Source organism: Solanum verrucosum, unplaced genomic scaffold (assembly GCF_900185275.1).
Source record: "Solanum verrucosum unplaced genomic scaffold, falcon-dt-bn FXZP01000225.1, whole genome shotgun sequence".
Classification (NCBI taxonomy): Eukaryota; Viridiplantae; Streptophyta; class Magnoliopsida; order Solanales; family Solanaceae; genus Solanum; species Solanum verrucosum.
Genome location: NW_026020022.1, coordinates 257,857 through 280,108, shown reverse-complemented (window position 1 = coordinate 280,108; position 22,252 = coordinate 257,857). Strand labels below are relative to the sequence as shown.

General features: G+C 35.2%; 1 pseudogene; it reads right to left on the bottom strand.

Moving 5' to 3' along the window:
• Positions 1–4,845: 4,845 nt before the first annotated feature.
• On the bottom strand, positions 4,846–5,373 carry LOC125821080 (uncharacterized; annotated as a pseudogene).
• Positions 5,374–22,252: the final 16,879 nt, after the last annotated feature.

Sequence of the window (22,252 nt, the reverse complement as noted above, 5' to 3'; positions counted from 1 at the left end):
GTACAAATAGGGGATTGTTGGGAACTACAAGAACCATCATACTCCATAGCGCAAATATTCCAATTTCAGAATCAAATATAGGTATTACAATTATATGAAAGAGTAATACTAACAGAAGACTTATCGAATGTTGTTTCGGTCCTACATTCTTGGACCTTTTCACTAAGCTCGATGAGAAAATAATTTGAACATTAAACTTAAAGATCTAGGATCCCAATAAAGCCCAATTTCATCACAAAATCCCAATGTGCGATCGTTGAACAACTTCACGCACGAAAGAGAAAAGACATCACTGTATTAAAAAAACATTTCCACCTTCATATTTCGTAGGGATATTCTCCTCAATTGCATCCACACGTTAACACACACCCTGTATCTATTTTCCAAAATTTTCGCCATGTCCAAAGTCTAGTATAGAATAATGTACTCAAACATCTGGATAAATGGAATCCTCAGCATTCCTACAACAATCTCATCACTGGTATTTTTTTTCTTGATTGATTTTCGGGGCAAGGTATAAGTCCCTTATCTCCACTAGTTCTCGAGTCACTACCCTGGAGTGTTGTTAACTTTGGAAGCTTCTTCTTCATCTTTTGATGGAAATAAATCGTAAAAGTAGGTCTTCTACAGGGTAAGCAAAGGCTTTTGATTAGACATTGAAGAAAATGTGGAATGATACGATTGCCAAGAAAATATAACACACTGAAAAACAGAGAGGCGTTAACTCATCTATTTATAACCATACAAATTAGGTTTTTATTTCAAATCCAACTTTGAGTGGGAACAGAGAAAAGTATTATTTATTTATTTTCCTATTTTGAACCTAACAGAGAAAATTATTATTATTTATTTTACTATCTTGAACATAAGTTATCAACACCTGCTAGCCCATCCTAGATGGGCTACCCACATGGGTTTTGGAAATAAACGAGCTTACTCGGGTTAGGCTTGTTAGGATTGAAATAAGCAAATGTCACAGGAAGCTAGAAGATCAAACTTCGATAGACCGTGAGTAAGAAGACAAACGAAAAATATACCATAAGACACAAAGATTTAACATGGTTCGGTCAATCGACCTACGTCCACAAAGGAGATGAGCAATCCACTATATAAATATGAGAGTACAAAAATAGAAAGAAATAACTTCAACCAATTCAATCGGAATATATGGGAGGTTCACACAAGTGATAATGTATAACTTGTGTCCCACACATTCTCTCCCAACCAAAACTCTCAAAACCCCTAGGAGTACATTGTGAATGTTGATTAAGTTAGAAAGAACAAGCCTCTATTTATAGAGTCCTAGACCTTTTCCTACAAGAAAAGGACTTACCAATCCTAAACCTTTTCCTTAAAGGAAAACCTATTTATGGTAAGAAACTCAAGGAAATTAATACCTAACAAGGTTAAAAAAGCTCGAATGCAAGTCTGATTCAAAGATTTTAGTCCAATCCTATCAAATCACAAGATGGATTGAGTTGACCCATATTGGTGGCTCTAGAAAAACAACAAGAGTCTTTTTTGGAGGTTTATAATACCTTAGCCGCAGTCATTCTCTCCTTATGCAAAAGCAAAACCCTTAAAATTGGAATCTAAGGGAGATAAACCTTTATGGCTCACAAACCAATCTCAATTTTTAAAAAATTCAATGCAAGACTCGAGTTCAACAATCTATAGCCTTCCACTTGACCTCATCACTGAAATTTTCTTAAGGCTTTCGGTGAAATCCCTCTTGCAATACAAGCTAGCTTCAAAAGACTAGCTCGATTTAATCTCTAGCCCTAAATTTATCAAATCTCATCTCAGTTTATCGATTAGTAACAAGGAAAACACTCGCCATAGTCTTATGATGGGGGTTATTAAGCCCGTGTACAATCATCTTATGAATTGTTCTATTAGATCTTTACTTTATGATTCTATTATAGAGACATCTGACTTGAATATTTCCATTAAAAAACCTTATCAACTTTCAGAAATTTTGGGTTCACTGAATGGATTGATTTGTCTAACTTGTCTTGCCAGTGGGAACAAAGACTTGTTTCCATGGAATCCATCGATTAGAAAGTACAACAAATTGCCTGATTTTGAAACTGGACTAAGATATGTTTCCCATTATTGTTATGGTTTTATGTATGGTGAGTTTCATGATGATTATTAGGTAGTTGTCATTCTCTTTAATTTCACACATGAAAGGACATATAATCGATTTAAGGTCAAAATATATAGTCTTATGAGTAATTCATGGAAAATTGTTGATCATAGTTGTCCTCCAAGTGGGGTATTTTTAAATGTTTGGGTATATTTTTGAACGGAAAACTCCATTGGGCTTCTACTACTGGTTGTGAATACAATAGCATGTATAGAAACATCATTTCTATTAATTCCAAGATTGTTATTTTATGGAATGTGGACAGAAATAAAGGTTTAACTAATATCCATCGACGGTGTAGATATTTTTACGCGGTCAAGTAACTTTTTGGTCTTAGTTTTTGAATCATTACACAACTGTCAGCCAATTTTATCTTGCAACAAGTACGGAAAAGCCTAAAAATTTTTGAGAATCCAGATATTCTAATTAGAAGTACAAATGAAAAAATACAGGCCTAATTTGTGAATCAGGAACCTTAGAAAATAATTTGAAAATTGACTTTGATAAATCAGTATATCAATATAGCCAATTTCATCACAAACCCCAATCCAGGATGCTTGATCAATTTCACGATGGATAGAAAAAAGTCATTATAACTCAACTTCCTAAAAGTAAAAATTTTATCTTCAAATTTCTTAGTGTCATTCTTCTCTATTATATCCGACAAGTGAACAGACACCCCGTTCCTGTTCAGCAAACTTCTTGCCAGCTCCAAATTCTAGTATGGAAGAATGTTCTTAAAGTTGCAGAAAATGGAATCCGCATCTTTTCAAAAGCGAGTTCTTCCTGGGTAAAAATATTTGATATGTGCCTCGCGGTATTTGGATCAAATATCACGGGAGGGCCTATCTCTATTATCTCTTGAGTCTTTACCTGTGATGTGTTGTTAACTTTGCAAGATTCTTCTTCTGCGTTTGATGACATGAAACTTAAGAGAGTCTATATTTTTGGGTCATTATTTTGATAAACGGCTATTTTTATGTCATTTTTTTTTTCTTATTTATTACATTGATTAAAGCAAATAGATTACCAGCTTAGATACAACATAATAGGCTAATGTCTCATGTTAGTAATAACTTACATAATTTTAGATCATAGTCGGACATTTTCTCATAAGATTATCAACTTGCTCAAAGGGATCTCTAATATCAGTTTTTTGTTTATTCTAATTATATAACCACTCATCCCTTACCTATTGAATAACAGATTGTGCCAGAAATCTTTTCTTAACTCTTACTACAAAAAAAGTAGATTAAGAAGACAAAATTTGGGTATCTGCAAAATCATCATATATTCATACTCCATATTACATCAACTTACTGTCCTAATTCTTAAATTGTTTACACAACTGTCAGCCAAACTTTTCTTGCTAATACAAGTATAGAAAAGCAGACAAAAATTTGAGAATCTAGATATTCCAATCACAAGTACGAAAGAAAAAATACAGGCCTGATTCTTGAATAATGAACCTTAGAAAATAATTTGAAAATAAACCTTGATAATAAACTAGGATGTCGATATAACCCAATTCCATCACCAACACGCAATCCGCGATCCTTGATCAATTTCACAATGGATAGAGAATAGTCATTACTACTCACAATATCCATACAATGAATACCATTTTCAAGAAAATCATGAATCTACTTGATTCATTTAGTGCATTCACTAGCCTAGAAAATAGCAAAATGGACACTGTCTTTTTTATGTTAATGTGCATATTCTGTTAGTTACTAGAATTCAAGTACAATATAAATTCAGATCAGGGAAATTGAGGTGTGAAGATGATCAATGATATCAGAAAATTCAAGTAAAAATGCAGAAAAGGTATAGACTAAAAAAGTATGTGCTTTCTTTAGGACCTTTCAAGATCAAACAGCTTGAGTTGTCACAGGAATTAAGCTTTTTTTCCCTTATTTAAGGTATGGACTTTACTATTATGGATATTTATTTTTCTCCACTGACATTTCAAGTCTTGAAGTTTCCTTTCTTCTTCTATCCTTCATTCGCTCTAGTTATTAGCTAGGATTTTCAGAAACACTTGAGCAGCGAACAACTTTGATTATGCAGAAAAATAGAAACAAAGACTTGAATGAATGCAGCATTATTCTTGTACTAATGCAAAAGCTTTCAGTCAAATGATTGAAAGAGTTTGGACCCTAAATTGTTACAAAATTAGTTGTCTTAACTTAATACATCTCCGTTCAATTTAGAAATCACATTCCTTTATTCAAACATGCCCTAATACTTTGTACTCTTATTTTCTATAGATATCTTATTTAATGCACTCTATTGTACAAAATCCATCAACTTAATGATTCAGCTCTAATGATTAAGGGGTAATCTTGTATCATTGAGGGTGTGCCAAAATGGGGTCCTTAATTAGGTCATGCTAGGTCCTTATTTCCAGGCATTTTTTGTGAGTATATCAACTTATTTCTCACATTAAGCTTATTTCTAGGTTGACAAAGAATATCACAACTATCTAAACTATTATACAAACTTAAAAGAACACTATAATAATAGGGAATGAAAACACAAGTGCAAAAAGGGAATTGCGCAGACTAAATTGGGAACTTCAAGAATTCCAATTTCATAATTATGTCTTCAGCTATTACAAATATATGAACGAGTAATACTAAACCAAAGACTACGATATTATGTTGTTTCTGGTCCTAAATTATCGGAGCTTTACACTAAGAGCCAACCTGAGAAAGCAATTTGAACACTAAAAATGAAAAACTAGGATCCCAATAAAGCCTAATTTCATCACCATCACCCAATCCGCGATCCATGAACAATTTGATGCACCAAAGAGACAAATCATCATTGTACACCTTTCTTATCCAAACACTTCTACCTTCATACATCTTAGAGATATTCCCCTCATTTACATCCCACATGTCAACACACACACTGCAGCAGTTCTCTAAAACTTTGGCCATGTCCAAAGTCCAGTATCGAAGGATGTACTTAACCATCTCGAAAAATGGAATCATCATCATTCCAACAACGATCTCTTCATGGATAATCTTTTTCTAGATCTGCCATGGGTTTTGCAGATCGCTTTTTGGGGCAGGGTATAAGTCCCTTATCTCCACTAATTCTCGAGTCACTACATGTGGAGTGTTGTTAACTTTGCAAGCTTCTTCTTGATCTTTTCATGGAAAGAAATTGTAAAAGAATGTCTTCTTTATGCTAAGCAAAGGCATTTGATCAACCATCGAAGAAACCAAGGAAGGATACAATTTTCAAGAAAATAAAACACTGAAAAAGAGAGAGGCAGTAACACCTTATAAAGACACAAATTAGGTTTTCTATTCCAACTTTGAGCGAGAATCAGAGAAAAATATTTCTATTTTTAAATTTTAAACTTATTTCAAAGAAGAGTTATAAAATAGGAAAAATGTGTCATTTTGGCATTAAAATTCAGGATAATAATTCCAAGATTGTTATCTTATGTGAAGTGTGGACAAAAATATGAGTTTAACTACTATCCATTGACGGTGTAGAATTATTTACACGGTCAAGTAACTAAATGGGAAAATCCAACTTTTGGTCCTGATTCTTGAATCATTTGCACAAGTATCAGCGAATATTTTTCTTGCAAATACAAGTACGGAAAAGCAGAAAAAAAATTGAGAATCCACATATTCCAATCATAGGACTAATTTGTTAATCACGAACCTTAGAACCTGACTTTACAAAAAGAGGGTGAAGGGGGGATCCATAGGAAGTGCCTCATCGGCGTCAAAAAGTGGCACTCCCGTCTGCTTGCACATGCAGTAATAAGTCCCGGTAGGAACAAATCCTTCTTATTGCCCCGGTAGAACATCTTCCACTCCGACTGCACCCCCACATTTAGCTCTATACCCTGTATGGCGCACACCACCACCAAGGCCCGAGAAAAGGTCACGTCGATGCAGTTTCCCGATAGGTGGATCCTCCTAGTGACCAAGTGTAGCCACCTCTTAGCATCATGTGACCAATATGTGCTAGTAATACCCTCTACAGTGGCCCAGTAAACCTAATATGCTCAACCAGAGTGTCTCTCAGCCACTCCAGATCCATCTCCTTCAGCTTAGCCTCATACTCAGTGTTCGAGACCTTCGGCACCTATGGATCCTCGTTAATGGCGATGGCATTCAGGGGAATGTCAACTCCCCAGATACTGATGTCGGGGTGAGGGTCGTCCCATCGCACAGTAGGTAGGATGGCGTAGAACTCTCTCACCCAAGTGGAATGTGCATTCGGGGGAGCCTCAGTCAGCGGAGCCCATCAGAACTCCATCAGGCGAGCATACAATAAACGTGCTTTCTCCTTTAGCTTGAGTAGCAAGAACCTCTCTCGCAACAGAACCCAGTGTTGTGGTTGTCGTGATGCCTTTCTCGACTCACGACTAGGGGAACCGAATAAAATGTAAGTTGTCTTCATTTAGAAAGCCTGCAATAAGTTAAATATAATTTAGAACACGATAGAAGAGTCAGTTAAGGCTAAAATAAGAAGAGAGAAATTTTGGAGTTAAAGGTGCAGGCCACTGGTCTGGCGTATCCTGCCACAACGGCCACAATCCCGCCTTGGTTGGATTATGAAGGCCGCCACAGCGGGATAAAGGTCGCCAGAGCGGCCTTCATCTGGGACGAACACCAGGCACGATAATGGCGCCTCTTCATCCCAAAACCTCAATTTTCAACGGTATTTCAGCAGATCAAAGTATATAAACTACCCTAGAACCCAAATAAATGATTATTTCGACAAAATAACTCCTGAATAGGGCCTAAATTAGAGTTTTACACTAAGAGACCCTTTAACTTCCCCCACCCATTCTTGTACCGATTTAACCGTATTTTTATGAAATCATTACGCCCAGGACATTATGGAAACATTGGGGACGTAAAGGAAGTGCCCATGCTACGTTTTTCTATCAATTTAGCAAAATAGTTCATTTTCGAAAAACTACCCCCCTAAACCATTTCTAATCAATCAAATGGCAGCATGCAATGGTTGTTAATTAAGTAGTGAAGTAAAGAGTGTAAGAAATGCGAGAATTACCTTAGAAATGACGCTCGGAATGATCGAGTCGAGGGAATTTTGGGGTGGTTGTGAGTTTGAAAAGGGGAGAATAAGGAAACCATTTTCCCATTCCCCATTTTACTATTTCTGATCTCCCGCCACAACGAGAGATATCTCACCTCAGCGCCACCGCCTCAGCGGAAGGTCTGTCGCCCTGGCGAGCCAGACTGTGTAGTTTAACACTATTATTTCTTCGTGTGTTGCCGAATTCTTCTTCTAGTCTTTGGGCATATTACCTTTCTTGAGTCAACTACTTGAAAAGTCACCATTCCTCATGGTTCCGTGGTGGCCCTATTCATTAGTTTGGAAGTACTCTGAAATAAGGTGTGCGATTATACGTGCACTAGTCATTTAGGGACGAACGAGTGGTAAATTGGTATCTATTGTAATGGCTTGAACCGTTGTTATTTAGGAGAAACAAATATCTGGGAAATTTTGGGCCATTGTCCCACCAGAGCGGGACAGATGGCTCTAGGGCGGCAGCGCCAGGGCAGGGTAAGTTGGCACCATAGCGAGATATGTGAGACAAAACATAAATAACATGAAATCATATTTTCTCCTTCTCCCTAAAATACCTAAATTAGTCGTAAAACACCCTAGAAATCCCCAAAAAGCTCCTTCAAGCTTGCGAAAGTGGGAGGGAGAGATTTCTAGCGTGAAGATATCGACGGATTGCGGATTTCCGGCCAAGATCACCATCACAAAGCCCGAAAAATAGGAATCGAAGTCAATAACTTTGTGCAGCTGCTTGGTGCCCAGGTAGGCTAGGTTTTATGAATTGAGTAGCTATAAATATGTACTCACCGCGTAATGTATGTAAAGCAACGATAGAATTTATGCGTAAGCCTTCATGCACTGAACAAAAGATGATTTAAATCCTAAGAAGAAGCCTTAGATGATGAACTAGGGTTAAGTATGGTTAAATTTATGCTTACATGATATACGTTGTTGTATAGTCATTGAGATGGTTGTGATTCTAGGGTTTTGTGATGTATGCTCGTTCTTGTTTAGTTATGATACATGTATGTATGTGAAAGTGGAATTGTTGATTACGTTAATTGTAAACGAGAATATAGGAATGAAGAATGTCATGAATCATGACTTGATTGTATGATTTTAAGTATGTACCTTGTAACTGTGATTGTTACTTGTTGAATAGATCGGTTGCTACATTCTGGCATAACTAACTTGGATCGGTTGCCACATTTCGGCATAATCATTGGATTGGGTACCACATTCCGGTATGCTCACAGTTTGGGTTTGGGTCCCTTGAGAGGACCAATGACTTGACGTACTTGTGCATCTTGTAGTGACGAAGTGTGTGTTATTCGTAAGTGATATTTGATGATTGATCTAACCGTTGTGAGTGATTATGATGACTTAATTATATAGTGAGGGTGATAAGTGGAGGTAGTGTATGGAATTCGTGTAATTCTGGTCACCCGTGTTTGGGGGTAACGAGAGTGGGTGATGGTTGACTTATCCACATAGATTAATTTTAAGGATGAAAAAGGGGGGCTCGTGGTTAATAGTTAGTAAGCTTGATACAAGGTACCATGTGATGCAGACGGGGTAATATAAAAGAGGAAGTAATAGTATGAAATGGGTGGTTAGTCGAATATGTGTAGTTATATCTGTGGTCTCTTCTTTGTGTTAGAATGGATAGGCTATGATCAAGAAACTAGTGAGTGAGTTGAATGAGGAGGTGTTCAGTAGTAAAAGGAACTACTGTAACTTCTGAGGTATCTAAGTGAGGGTAAAGGTGAAGAAGCTAGTGGTCTATGGCATATTCTTATTAATTGATTTCTTATGTTATGTGGTGGGCATCGGGTTGACCGATTGTGCCTACCAGTACGTGTGGTTGTACTGATACTACTCTTGCTATGTCTTTGACATAGTCTGGATGCAGGTTGGTGATGTTCCATTAGGTGAAGATGAAGAATTCTCCAGCAGCTTCTACTTTGCTTCCGCATGGTGGGAGCTGTGTCTTTTATTATTATGTCCAGTTGTATTCTTAGTAGCTCTTGTACATGTTTAGACTAGATCCTTGGGGGTGTTAATTACTTTACAAGTCTTAACCCGGATTTGTTAAAGGAAATTTTTCATTTATAAAAACTCTACAATTTTAATTATCTCTGTTTTCTTATCGCATGTTTTAATTAGTGGGACATTAGGGTTCTCCTACTTAGATGTTGGAGTAGGTGCCCACACAGCCCGATGGGTTGGGTTGTGACACAAATAGATTACCATTTACATTTTGTCCTTATGTGAACTTTGCCCAAAATATAACCCTTGAGAAATTCCTTTCGGATAATATTAGATTGGCTATAATGTCGGCTCATATATTCCTCAACTTTAGATACACCATAATATGCTATTGTCTGATGTTTGTAATAACTTACATAATTTTAGATCGTAGTCAGACATTTCTCATATGATTATCAGCTTGCTCGAAAGGGATCATTAGATTGTTTCCTGAAAGGTACGTAAAACATGTAAGAGAGTTTTTTAAAAGGTCATTTATTAAAGAGAAAAGGCTCAAATATGTCATCGAACTTCAGAAAATTTCACAAGTTGTCCCCCAAATATAGTGGTCTTGATTTTTTTTTCCCCATAAGAAAGTCTTTTAAGGAATGTCATTTCGTGTTAACGGGGTCGAGGAAAGGCCTGACGCCAAGGGGTGTGATGTAAATAGCCTACCCTAGTGCAAACATTAGTGACTTCTTCCATGGCTCAAACCGGTGAAATATAGGTCACATATAGATAACGTTATATTGTTTCAAGGATCTCCTCCTGATAGAGAAATATATATGTAAATCTAGTAATAGATTCACATAATATGAAATATTAAATAAACGTAAAAATATTGATGACAGATAGACTCGTAATACGAAAACATTAAATAATATGACAATACACGTGACAAATAGACTTGTAATATGAAAACATTAAATAATGTTACAATACACGTAACAAAACCATATTATACTAAAAGAGGGAAGCCACAAAGTTACAAGTTGAAATATCATATTAACCCTATTCTAATTCAATAATATTATGAAATATCGAATAAGTTAAATAATAATTATTAAAAATATTTCACATTCTTTTCACCTCCTAACTTAATTGCAAGCTAAAGAGTCATAAATTGACCATATTCATTTTGTAAGTTACACAGTGACCAGTTAATAACATATGATTAATATGTAAAAAAATAAATTGAAAATGACTATGGTTAATTTATTGGTTAACTTTTGAATAAAATCATTTTATTGCAAGTTGAATTTTTCCTTTAACATATTTCGTCCAATCATGTATTTAGTTTACCCTAATAATAAGAATGATATTTGTTAATAACATGCAAAACTTCTCACATGTCTGATGAATATAGACAATTAATTAAAGAAAAATTAATAGTTATGTAACTTAATGAAATTATATTAAGTATTAAATAATTGCTAAATGTTGTCAAACATTTTGTTTTCCACCATTTAGTACTCCCTCCGTCCAACACTAGATGTACACTATAGTCTATACTAAAAATAGTTGTCCAACAATACTTGTCCAATTTAGAAAATCAAGAGATAATTTACCTTTTGCATCTATTTTACCCTTTCTATTAAATACTATTTATCATCTAACACATTTTTCAAAGCATCAAATTTATGAAAGTCAAAGGGTACAATAGTAATATTACCCTTGTTATTTATTGTTTCTTAAGGAGTGTGTCAAGTTAATAGTGGACAACTTTTGTTGCACAGAGGGAGTGACAATTAACACTAATGATGAATTTATATTGAATTTTGCTCATTAAACATCTTATATAAATTATTATCAAGAATGCGTCATGCTTTCATCATTGGATGGTATGTAACAATTTATCCTCATATGTCGGTTCTACTTTTATTTTCTTTGTTCATTTTTTCCTCAAATCATTAACTAATATGCTGAAGTTTTTTCATACTCTATGTAAATTTTATGAGATCACATTTTGTTGTTTGTTTATGCGAAACAGAAAACTGTAGACTTTATTATAGTGCATTCTAATGAAGCAGTGAAATCAGACACGGGGTTGTGCTTGAAGTTTTTAGTTGAATCATGAATTAGTCAAATTCCATTTTGTTCTATATTACAATCTTTTATTTTCTGGTAATTATGTCCTATCATATAGTGTTACCAAATTTATCATTTACAATATGTTTAGATTAAGTTTTTGGGATAAACGTGCAAAGCATGTTTCCAGAACTAGTAGACTCATAATATGAAAACATTAAATAGTGTGACAATACACATGACAAATAGACTCCTGCACCTACTATGAATTCCCCTGGCGTTCCTTCAAAGTTGCTCAGGCATTCAGGCTTATTCAACCTAAAAATCTTCTTATTTTCTTCTTTAATTATTTTAATTTGCAATGAAAAAGAGGACCAACAGAGGTTAACAAAAGATTGAATTGGAGTTGATTGAATTCAAAGATGTGTGCACTGCTACTTTCTCGCAAATGAAAAAAACCTTGTTGTTCAAGTGTAAAACACAGAGACAATGGACCAAATTTCCTTGTTGTATTATTAGAAGAATAACAGTTATTTGTAGGTGTACAAGTATATATATATATATAACTGTGGCGAAGAAGGTCACAAAAGTTACGAATGTAACAAGAAAAGAGTAAGAATATCAAGAATTGATAGATTAGAAATTGATTCAGATTTAGAATTTGTGACATCAATAAAAAGTGAAGACTTTTATGAAGAACTCTATGAGGAATACTATAACATCTCGCAACTAGAAAGAACTAGAAGGAAGTTTAAAATCTGGAAATAGTCATTTTTGGAAAGTATAAGGAAATCTGGAAAAAATGTTAAGCAAGTTAAAGTGAGGTTTTGGTCAACTTCAAATGACCATAACTCCTAGCTCAGAATAAGTTAGGAGTAGTCCCAGATATGGTTGGAAATCTCTTGGAATGATCTTTCCAACGCCGCCAAGTTTGCGCGATTCTGAGTTCGGATGAGTGAGTTATACCCTTTGGAACTTGGGCTGTTGGATTAAGGAAATGTCCAATCCGGGTTTTGGAAGGGTAAATTAGTCTTTTCCTTACCTAATTATTCTATTTCGTTTTTAGGAGTTAATTGGGGTAAAACAAGATTTTTTGGTCAGTTTAGAAAAGTTAGAGTTCACACTAGGGCTTGGAGAAAAGAGAAAGGACGAGAAAAGAGAAGAGGAATCAAGAAACGTTCGAGCTTTGCGTGTGGATTTCGTCGGGGGTGATCCCTACAAGGTATGTGAGACTGCATAGTGTTGAGTTAGTTCACCCACGCGCCAAACATGATTCAATTCAGCGAATTTAAGTCTTTGAATGATTAGAAATTGAGTTCTTGATGAACATTATTGAAAGTTTCGTTGAATTCTTGGGGGTTGTGTTGTTGAGGTTTCTTGATGATTTGATTCATGTTTCCGGGTGAAATTTCATGTTGAATCTATTGTATATTGAGGGTATAAATGATCCTAAGTGTTTGGGAAAAGAACCATTGAAGTTAAGAGGGTTTAGAGTTGAAAAAGGGAGAAGAAAAGTTGTCAAGCACCTGGGGAAGGGGGTGGGGCGTCGCGCCAGCCAGCACACCCCAAAAGGGGCTCTGAAGTTTACCCCTTGGGGCGACGCGCCAGACAGCGCACCCCAGCAGCTCCTCTGAAGTTTGAGGGTTGGCGCCCTGTGCCTCTCAGAGCGCCAGGGACGCCAGTTCTCCCCATTCGTTCCCCACCTTTTCGTACCTGTTCCTTAGCAATGTACCTATGTTTTCTAGTTGATTCCCACACTCTAAGGTACACCTAAACATCATGAAATCATCCATAAACATGAGATAATGAACCTTGAATCCATAATCCAATTCAAGGAAAGTTAAGAGTCAAGTCAAGATAAGTTCTTAGAGTTTTCCTAAAGTCTTTTGCAAACGTTTTAACTTTGTTTTAAGACTTAAGTTTTGAGTTCAGTAAAGAGTAAAGTTGAAGTTCATTTCTTCAAAAGTATATGGGGACTAAGTATTCCCAAAGAGATTAAAAAATGTTTTTCACATTTAGATAAGAACGGAAACTGAGATTTCCAAAGAGCCTTCGGGCTAGTTTTCAGAAAAAGTAATTGCTTTCTAAATGAAGCAAGAGGGGAAACTTTGATTTCCAAGATAGCCTTTGAGCTAAGTTTTTGAGCACTAATCTCAAATCACAGAAGAAGTATGTTTTTAAACATAAGAGCTAGTATATTTTGGGAGTAGTATTGAGCACCGAATTAGGGGCGAGCATGAGTTCAGATAATTCACGTCTCCATAAAACCATGTAGTCACCATAGGTAGAAAAGGGTCATACTTTTTAGATGAACCTTTTTCACAATAGACTAGTGGATCCACTTAGTAGTTCAGGTTATATACATTTGGCTGGGTATAGGATGCGCTGGCAGCGTGAGGTAGATCAATGTATCATCACTATAGCTCTTATGTGATGGTTGTCGGTTAGAGAAACTCCCACAGAAGTTATTGTATTTTTATATACATCAGTTTATTGTATTTTTACATACATTTCAGAGTTATGTTGTATCATTGTATATACACAGAGTTGACATCATGTTTTTAAACAACTTTTCTTTATATTGCACTTGTTTTAAACTGTTTTATATTGAAATGAGTTCAGTTAAGTATTCATGAGTTGAGAAGAGCCAAGGTAAGTGTTTCTTTCAGATTCTCTTTCCACTCTATGTTGTTTTAGCATTCCAACTCGCATACTCGTACATTCAATGTACTGATGCCAGTTGGCCTGCATCGTCTTATGATGCAGACACTAGAAATTAGGATCGGCATTCCAGCGCACCGTTGATCCAGTGAGCAGTTTAGAGTCAGTCAGTGAGCCTCCTTGCATTTCGGAGGATCTATTTTCATTGCTTTCTAGTTAGTTCATTAGGATGTTGTGGGGTTTGTCCCAACATCCATCTCAGTTGTTTTAGAGGCTTTTTAGACAGTCACATGTTAGTCTTTTGAGTCTTTTCATTATCATTTCTTATTTTTAAGACTTGGGTTGCCACTTTTGGCCAAGTTGAATGTTTAGCCTTTAAAACATTCTCAGTTATTTTATTATTCAGTTCAGTTAAGTTCATTGATCATTATAGATATGAATATTGTCTTCCGCTGAGTTAAGTAAGCCAGGCCAAGGATTCGCTTGGGGCCAACAATGGTCTTCGAGTGCCAGTCCCGCCCAGGATGTAGGCTTGGGGCGTGACAAATACTCAATAAGCTCAGAAGAATCTGAATGAATAAAAAAATACAAAAAGAAGAAGACAATTCAGTTCAAATCTTAAAAGCTGAAGAAGATCAAAGGGGATACGCCCTAAAAGCAACTTTCGATGGAGAGTTATTTAAGAAAATCCAAGGATTAAGATTAAATCTAAAAACTAAAGATAATATATAATAGAATGCAGAGAATGTTTGCAAGAAATGAAATTTCTTATCACGAATATCAAGAAATAGAAAAAGTAATAGAAATTACCCAAACAACAGGAAGACATAAATTAAACATGTTAACAAAACCAATGATCGAACAGATCCATAGGAAAATCCCTGAAGGGAAAAGAAAGAAAATGAATTATGTCCATTTGGGCGGAATTCAAATTCTAGTTAAATAAACTTTCAAAGAAGGGATCAATTGCCCAATAGTTATAAATCTTTCAGATGAAAGGTTTATTAATGCCAGAGAAGGAAATCTTGGTATAGTAGAAGGTCACTTAGCCTATACCAAACTCCTATTTACATAGTATCCAAAGTATTGTATTTCACTCAAAGATGCAGATTTTAATGATGCCTTGAGTCTACATTTTCAGGTCAAAAGAAATGATCTATTCAAACCAAGTAATCACATTATGAGCATATATTACCAAGCTCTATACACAGTAACAAACTCCAATTATGGAAAAGTATATAAAAATAAAGAGATGATTGAAATTAATCATGAATGTGCAGGGATAGCAAGAATTGTTGAAGCAGAAATTCAACAAGAACAAATTCCAGAAGAATATGAAATTCGTTTTGGAAAGACACAAGAAATAGGAAGTCCCAGTAGCAATCTGAAACTTTCATTGGAATATGGAAGAAATTCCATAAGGCAAAGTATATCCTATAGATATAATAAAAAAGTTCTTGAAATCTCTAACATTGCCAGTATTGCAGGGAGAATCTATAACGGAACAGAATGGAAAAAACAAGAAATCTTGTTACAAACTGGTGCAACAGCCAATCACATCAAAGGTATTTTATTGGATGGATTACCAATATATGAAGGTACCCCGTATACCTATAAAACTTTTGAAGGAAACAACTATAGTTGTCAAAAGATGGTAGACTTACCAATACAACTAGATAACATAAGAATAATAGTCCCCTGTTATATTACAAATCACGAAAGTGATCATAACTTAATTTTAGGGAATTTGTTCCTTAATAGTCTAGAAGACTATAGTATAGGAAAAAATGGAATAGAAATAAGTTACAAAAATGAAACTTGTTTCTTGAGGAATACTCAACAAGCTCAGAAGAATCTGAATGAATGAGACTTGAGCAAGGTTTTTGTTCACTCATTATTCTCTTTTACAGCTTCAACATGAAATAATAATTTACTTCTAATGTAAAGTTTTGGTGCCAATTGTTGTGATTATCTTCCTTTTCTATCTTTTTTGGGCTATAGAAACATTGTTTTACACTTGCTCCTTTGACTTCAGAATTTTTAAGCAAGATAGGAGAAATAAGAACTAATATTTGTTAAGCCACCAGGCGCTGCCATTCTAAGGGTTAAAATTTAAACGGATTAGGTGTTAAATAGTACCTTGTGTATTTTGGATGGAATATAAGAAAGACATATGTATTTTTTTTATGGAATAGCTTAATTATAAGTCTAAACATTATCGCACAATATCATTTGAGTTGTAATGTATACACTATGTGAATTTAGTGTTAGTGGGCATGGCATTGCCGATATTGCTTAAAGGAAATCTTAAAGTTATAAATGGCTAATTACAATATGAGTTCAATTCTATTCTAATTTTAATTCTAAGAATCTCTTGATTTATATCCAGATCTTCCGGAAAATACAACATGTCCAAGTGATTGTGAAGTTGTTGATATTTTGAAAGGATTCCAAGAGAGAATGGTGGCATTTTCTATAGAACCACCTGCGTAAGGGAGTGCATGTTTGACTTTCTGCATTTTTCTTGTCTCTATTGCTTCCTTCTTGCGATAAGAGCTAAGCTTTGACTTTATTTGTTACCAGTTCATTTGACAGGGGATTGGAATTTGCTCAAAGTAACAGGCTTTATGATAATGCCCAGGTTGTTAAGCAAATACTCGAGTATTATTGAGACCTTTAATTATTAAAAGAAAAAATAGAACTTCTTGCTATAATTGTCTCTTATAAAAAATTTCTAGTGCTGGTTTTCATTTAACTCTGATCAGGCATCTTAAATAGGATGGTGTTTCTGATGGGGAGGTATTGAAGATTTCGACATGTTAATACGTTGATCTTTCACATGTGATGTGAGGCAATATTTTCATATTTGATTGTTGTATGGATGCAGCTCTGCATGATTGCCAACTTTCGCTTGGAATCTGTTGATGAAGTGTTTGCTCTTGTTCCCTCATTGAAAGTATGGACTCTACTATTATGGATATTGACATTTCAACAGTTCATTAGGGTGTTGGGGCTGCTATTAATTGAATTTTACGTTTGACTAGACAAGTGGCGATATCTATAATTAATTTCATAAAGAACCTTCTATATATGTTCAAACTAACAAAAGATGGGAGAAAGCAGATTTGTTTCTTAAATTGTTTTCTTCGACGATGAAGATGGTTTATGCTCATTTCTACACAAAGGGCTAAGATATGAGTGGGATAACTACTGTTGTTAGTTTAACTTAAGGAAGAATGGGAATTATTGCTTTTGGTTTCAAATCTGTTTCCAATGTCGAGCTTTTGTAAAATGATTTAATCATTGGTTTTACAGTCAATTCTTAGGTGTCCGACAACACTAACAACAAGTATTGTATGAAAACAAGTTTTTCATTACCCAAAATTGAATACCCGCTTAGATTAAGAAAACAAATGATATTTGTTAAGAAGTGCAAAATTGTATGAATGTTGTGCTTTGTCTATACCATTTTATTTAGTTTGTGTACTTAGCATTGTATTTAATTGGTTTGATGTTGCTGTGAAAAGTTGTAGACTAAAAAGAGCAAGCTAATAGTTTCCCTCGAGAATGTGCTGGCTGAACTAGCCAAACTTAGAAGTGCAGCATAAATGGATCAAGATGAGCATTCTATGGTAATGCCATCATTTTAGTGCAAATAAGAATTTTGACTTTCAGAAGGTGATTTTTTTTCCAATGCAGTTTACTTACTCTGAATGTCGATATTTGTCCAAAAGGTTCTACATGTGTCACTTAAGGCCATGCCTAAGAGTGGCAAACAAGCGAGTCGAGTCGAATATGATCGATCAGAAAATGAGTTAAACAAAAATGGATAAGTTACTCGACTCGACTCAACTCACATTTTAAATGGGTAAAAACGATTTACCCATATTATAATAGAAATCTTGTTAAATGCTTTAAAATAAAATAAAAATTAAAGTTTTTTTTTATCACTTCACTCCACCCCCTACCATCCCCCCCCTACCCCCCTATCCAAAAAAAATGTAAAAAAAAAAAATTACCACCCACCTCTATCAGCCCCCCCACACCCCCTACCCCCTACCACCCCCCACACACCCCATCCCAAAAAAAAATTAACAATTTTTTTAATTTTTTCATTAAAATTTTAATTTTTAAAAAAAAATAGAAATTACCACCCCACCCCCTACTAGCCCCCACACCCCTACCCCCTACCAGCCCTCCCCCCCCCTCCACACCCCATCCAAAAAAAAGTAACAAAAATTTTAAATCTTTTCATTAAATTTTTTAAAAAAAAAATTACCACCCCACCTTCTACCCCCTACCAGCCGCCCCCCCCCCCCCCCCCACACCCCATCCAAAAAAATTAACAAAAATTTTAAATCTTTTCATTAAATTTTTTTTAAAATAATTACCACCCCACCCCTACTTGCCCCCCCCCACACCCCTACCCCCTACCAGCCCCACCCCCCTATCCACACCCCATCCCAAAAAAAATTAACAAAATTTTAAATTTTTTCATTAAAATTTTAAAAATATTTTCAAAAAAAAATTACCACCACCACCCCGGCACACCCCCTACCCCCTACCTGCCCGCCCCCCCTCCTCCCCATCCCAAAAAAAAATTAACAAAATTTTAAATTTTTTCATTAAAATTTTAAAAATATTTTCAAAAAAAAAATTACCACCACCACCCCCCCCCCCCGCACACCCCCCTACCCCCTACCTGCCCCCCTCCTCCACATCCCATCCAAAAAAAAATTAACAAAATTTTAAATTTTTTCAAATAAAGTTTTTTAAAAAAATTACCAACCCACCCCTTACCAGCCCCCCCACCTCCACCCCCACCCCCTATCCCAAAAAAAATGTAAAAAAAAGTTTCATTTTTTTTATAGATTTTTTTTAAAAAAAAAAAAAAAATTCTTACTACCCCACCCTTTATCACATTTTTGTTTGTTTGTGTGAATGCACATCTTTTACCCATTTTATCCATTTAACAACCCACTTTTAAATGGATAGTATGTGTATTATTCGTTTTTACCCATTTTTAAATGAGTAGGATACCCAACCCATTTAAAATGGGTAAACATGAGCAGATAACCATATTAATTACCCATTTTGCTACCCCTAGCCATGCCCAACAATTGAGAAGTCAGCAACTCACATTGCTAGAAAAAAAATACCTTTAGTGGCAATTAAGTAAATGCCACATTTCTTGAACGAGTATTAGCGGCAATTAGACATTAGCCGGGAATAAGTACTCCAATTAAACCATTTCTTTTATCTTTCCAATTTTCAATTTCCAATTCCTCCACCACTTCTCATTCCCCTTGTAAACCTGCAACAAAAGTTCAGAACTGGTAAATTCCATTCAGCGGCAATGTTGTCACCGGCCGTCATCACTCTATCTAGTCTCTTTCTATCTTAACTGTCAACCTTACCTCACTTCAAATTCTGATATCGCCCACTTTCATACTCGAGCCCTAGGTTTGGTTTTGCTTTATTTTTTGGTTTTCACTGGTGATGCATGAAATTGGCGTTCCCGATCTCTCCGACGACGCCGATTACGCTGGGTCTATTCAGCAAGTAAGCAATCAAACTTGCAATTCGCAAATCATGTTTATCTCGTATCCGTATTCAATCGTAAATTAGTAATTCGAAATGTTTTACAATTATGTGCATCCATTTTTTTGCTTAATTGGCAACTATTTGTAAATATTTTGAGGGTGAAACTTGATAATTGAGGATTTGAGGTGAACTAACTGCTAATTGTTACTAATGTGTATGGCTATCTCATTGTTATATTCAAATTTTAAATTAGTACTTTGCAATGTTTATTTACCTTTGTGTGTATTGATTAAATCTTACATTTGTTTGTATCCATGCCTTTCCTTTGCACACAAGACCATATTTGTAGACTTTCTTAGTGTTAGCCTCAGCCCTAATTTGGTGAAATCTATAACTATGTCCATGCCCATGAATCACACACCCTATAAGATTATTTGGTACTTGTCTTTAGGCGATTCAACACCTTTCAGCGGCTGGATTTGGTGCCAAGATGCTTGGAGTATTTAGGAATGGCATTTTTTAGCTATTCATTTTGATGTAATGAACTCTACTGCAATATTGATTAGTTGGATTGTTATCGACTGATTTGTTCGTGATTTCTTTCTTCCAAACATGTCAATCTATAAAAAAAAATAGTAGTTGCAGAAATGTAATATTTCTAGTGCAACTGCAGATCGGTAGATGCTGCAGGGTTGAACGTGGTCTGTTTTCCCCTAATATTAGTCTACAGATCCTTAATTCTCAATGTTTCAGTATATTAACTGGCGTTCCCCTAATTTTGAAGCAATATGTTGATAAGAGAGGTTTTAGTAGTGTAGGTTGACGACGAGAGCTGATCACAAGGAAAGGAAAACAATTTTGCTACTACAACTGCCATCAGGTAGTTTATGGTGTTGTTTCACAGTTACTTTTAAGCAGAATCTTAATACTCAAATGAGCAGCAACATTTTCGATTCGTAACTACAATTGATGACATGTTACTATATTTTAAGGTTAATCAGTTAAAACTTTAAGCATTGTATGTACTTATTCTTCCTCGCCTTTGCAACCTATGGTCAGTTTTTGAATGTCAGTGGTGAATATCCCGTGACATGAAAAAGAGATAAATGTAGTGTTGAGGTGCTCCAAATAACTGATATGGTAATCATCTACATCGAGAGTGCACTATTGAATTTCTTATTCATTTATCTGTATACATAGTGCTACTGGATTTCTCATTCAAGTTCTTAATGCTTTTGTAAATAAGTCTACATTCAATCCTTGATAAAACAATGTATCACCTTGTAAACAAAAAAACGGCTTGCATTGATGGAGAAGGTAATTTTGGTTGCAAGAATATTTAATGTGCTTTCTAATTTATGTAAGTGCGATGTCTTGATAGTAATCCACTGAAACTTGTTGGAAGTTATACTTGTGAACTATAGTAGGTGGTCTGTGATAGATGAGGTAGCTCTTGTTGAGCATCTGAGAGAAAATCTCATGTTTCGTGTAGGCCTTGATGTGTTTAAGCTAATCACAGTACTATCATTTTTCATTTCGGTGATCCCCTTCTACCATTATAAAATATAAAACGCAAATTTGATTGTTACGCATCAACAAGAAGAAAGTTGTCAACTAAACTACTCGTGTAGAGTATGGAATCATTTTCCTTGTCTTAGTATTCATATGCTCAAAGTTATTTAATTATCATGCTGTATTAGGATGAGAGCTACATGAGGAGTAGTCTGTCATTCACTAAAATTTTAGGTACATTATTAGGATGATTTTTTGTTTCGTACAAACTACGGAGAAAGTTAATGTCTATCCGTAAGAATGACCTAGAAGTATCTTAAATGGTTACTTTTAGCTTTACAGATGTTTGAATCTTGTTGAAGAACACACTGCATGATTTTGGAAGAGAAGATGGAGGAAGGAACAAAGCAATGAGCAGAGCTGCCAGTCAGGTTAATGTTTTTCTCTTACATTTTCTTTTTGTATTTTTTAATTATTTTATTTTTTTGCAGTTGATTTTTGTTATGGTCAATGTTAAATTATTTTTTCTTAAAAAGAATAGGGTAGTAGGATTTTTGTTTGTTTTGTTTATTTTTGTTGTTTGTGTGAGCAAGTTGTTGTCTGAACCTACGTGAATGGTCCGAGTCCTAAGTTTGGACTGACAGATCATTAGGCTCGGGTTTTTTATGGTGATTAGGACGAGTACCATGTGACCATAGTGCTTGCTCTTTTTCATCAAACAAAGTACATTTTTCACCATCATAAGTGTTTCCTATGAAATAGACGGAAAAGTCTTAGACTATTCCTAGTAACTAGAGTTCAAATATGGAGAGACAATGACGGAGGAAACACTAGAAGGTGTTTCATGTTTTTGTTGTGTGTAATGTAGTTCCGGAAAATGCTTGATTATTGGTTGAGCAAAAGGTGTTTTCTTTCTGCACAATATTTCATGATTTTTCTACTGTCACTTTAAATTAGCTGTTTTATCCATTTGCAGTTGAGGACCTAAAGTTGAATGTTGTAGAGAGTTCATAGGGAGTTCCTCATCTAGCAATTGGCTCTACTAAAAATCCTCCTGATATTGCATATGGTCGTGATCCAAGTTGTCATAGTTTTACTAGAAAAAATAAATAATAGTTCAATCTCATTGTTTTTTCCATTTTTGAATACATTCTCTCTTTTTTTGTTTTTTATAACTTGAACACATGATAACTCATATTTTTTTATGGATGTATGGATTGTTCTTCTTTTATATGAATAATATGATGTTTGAGTTTGATA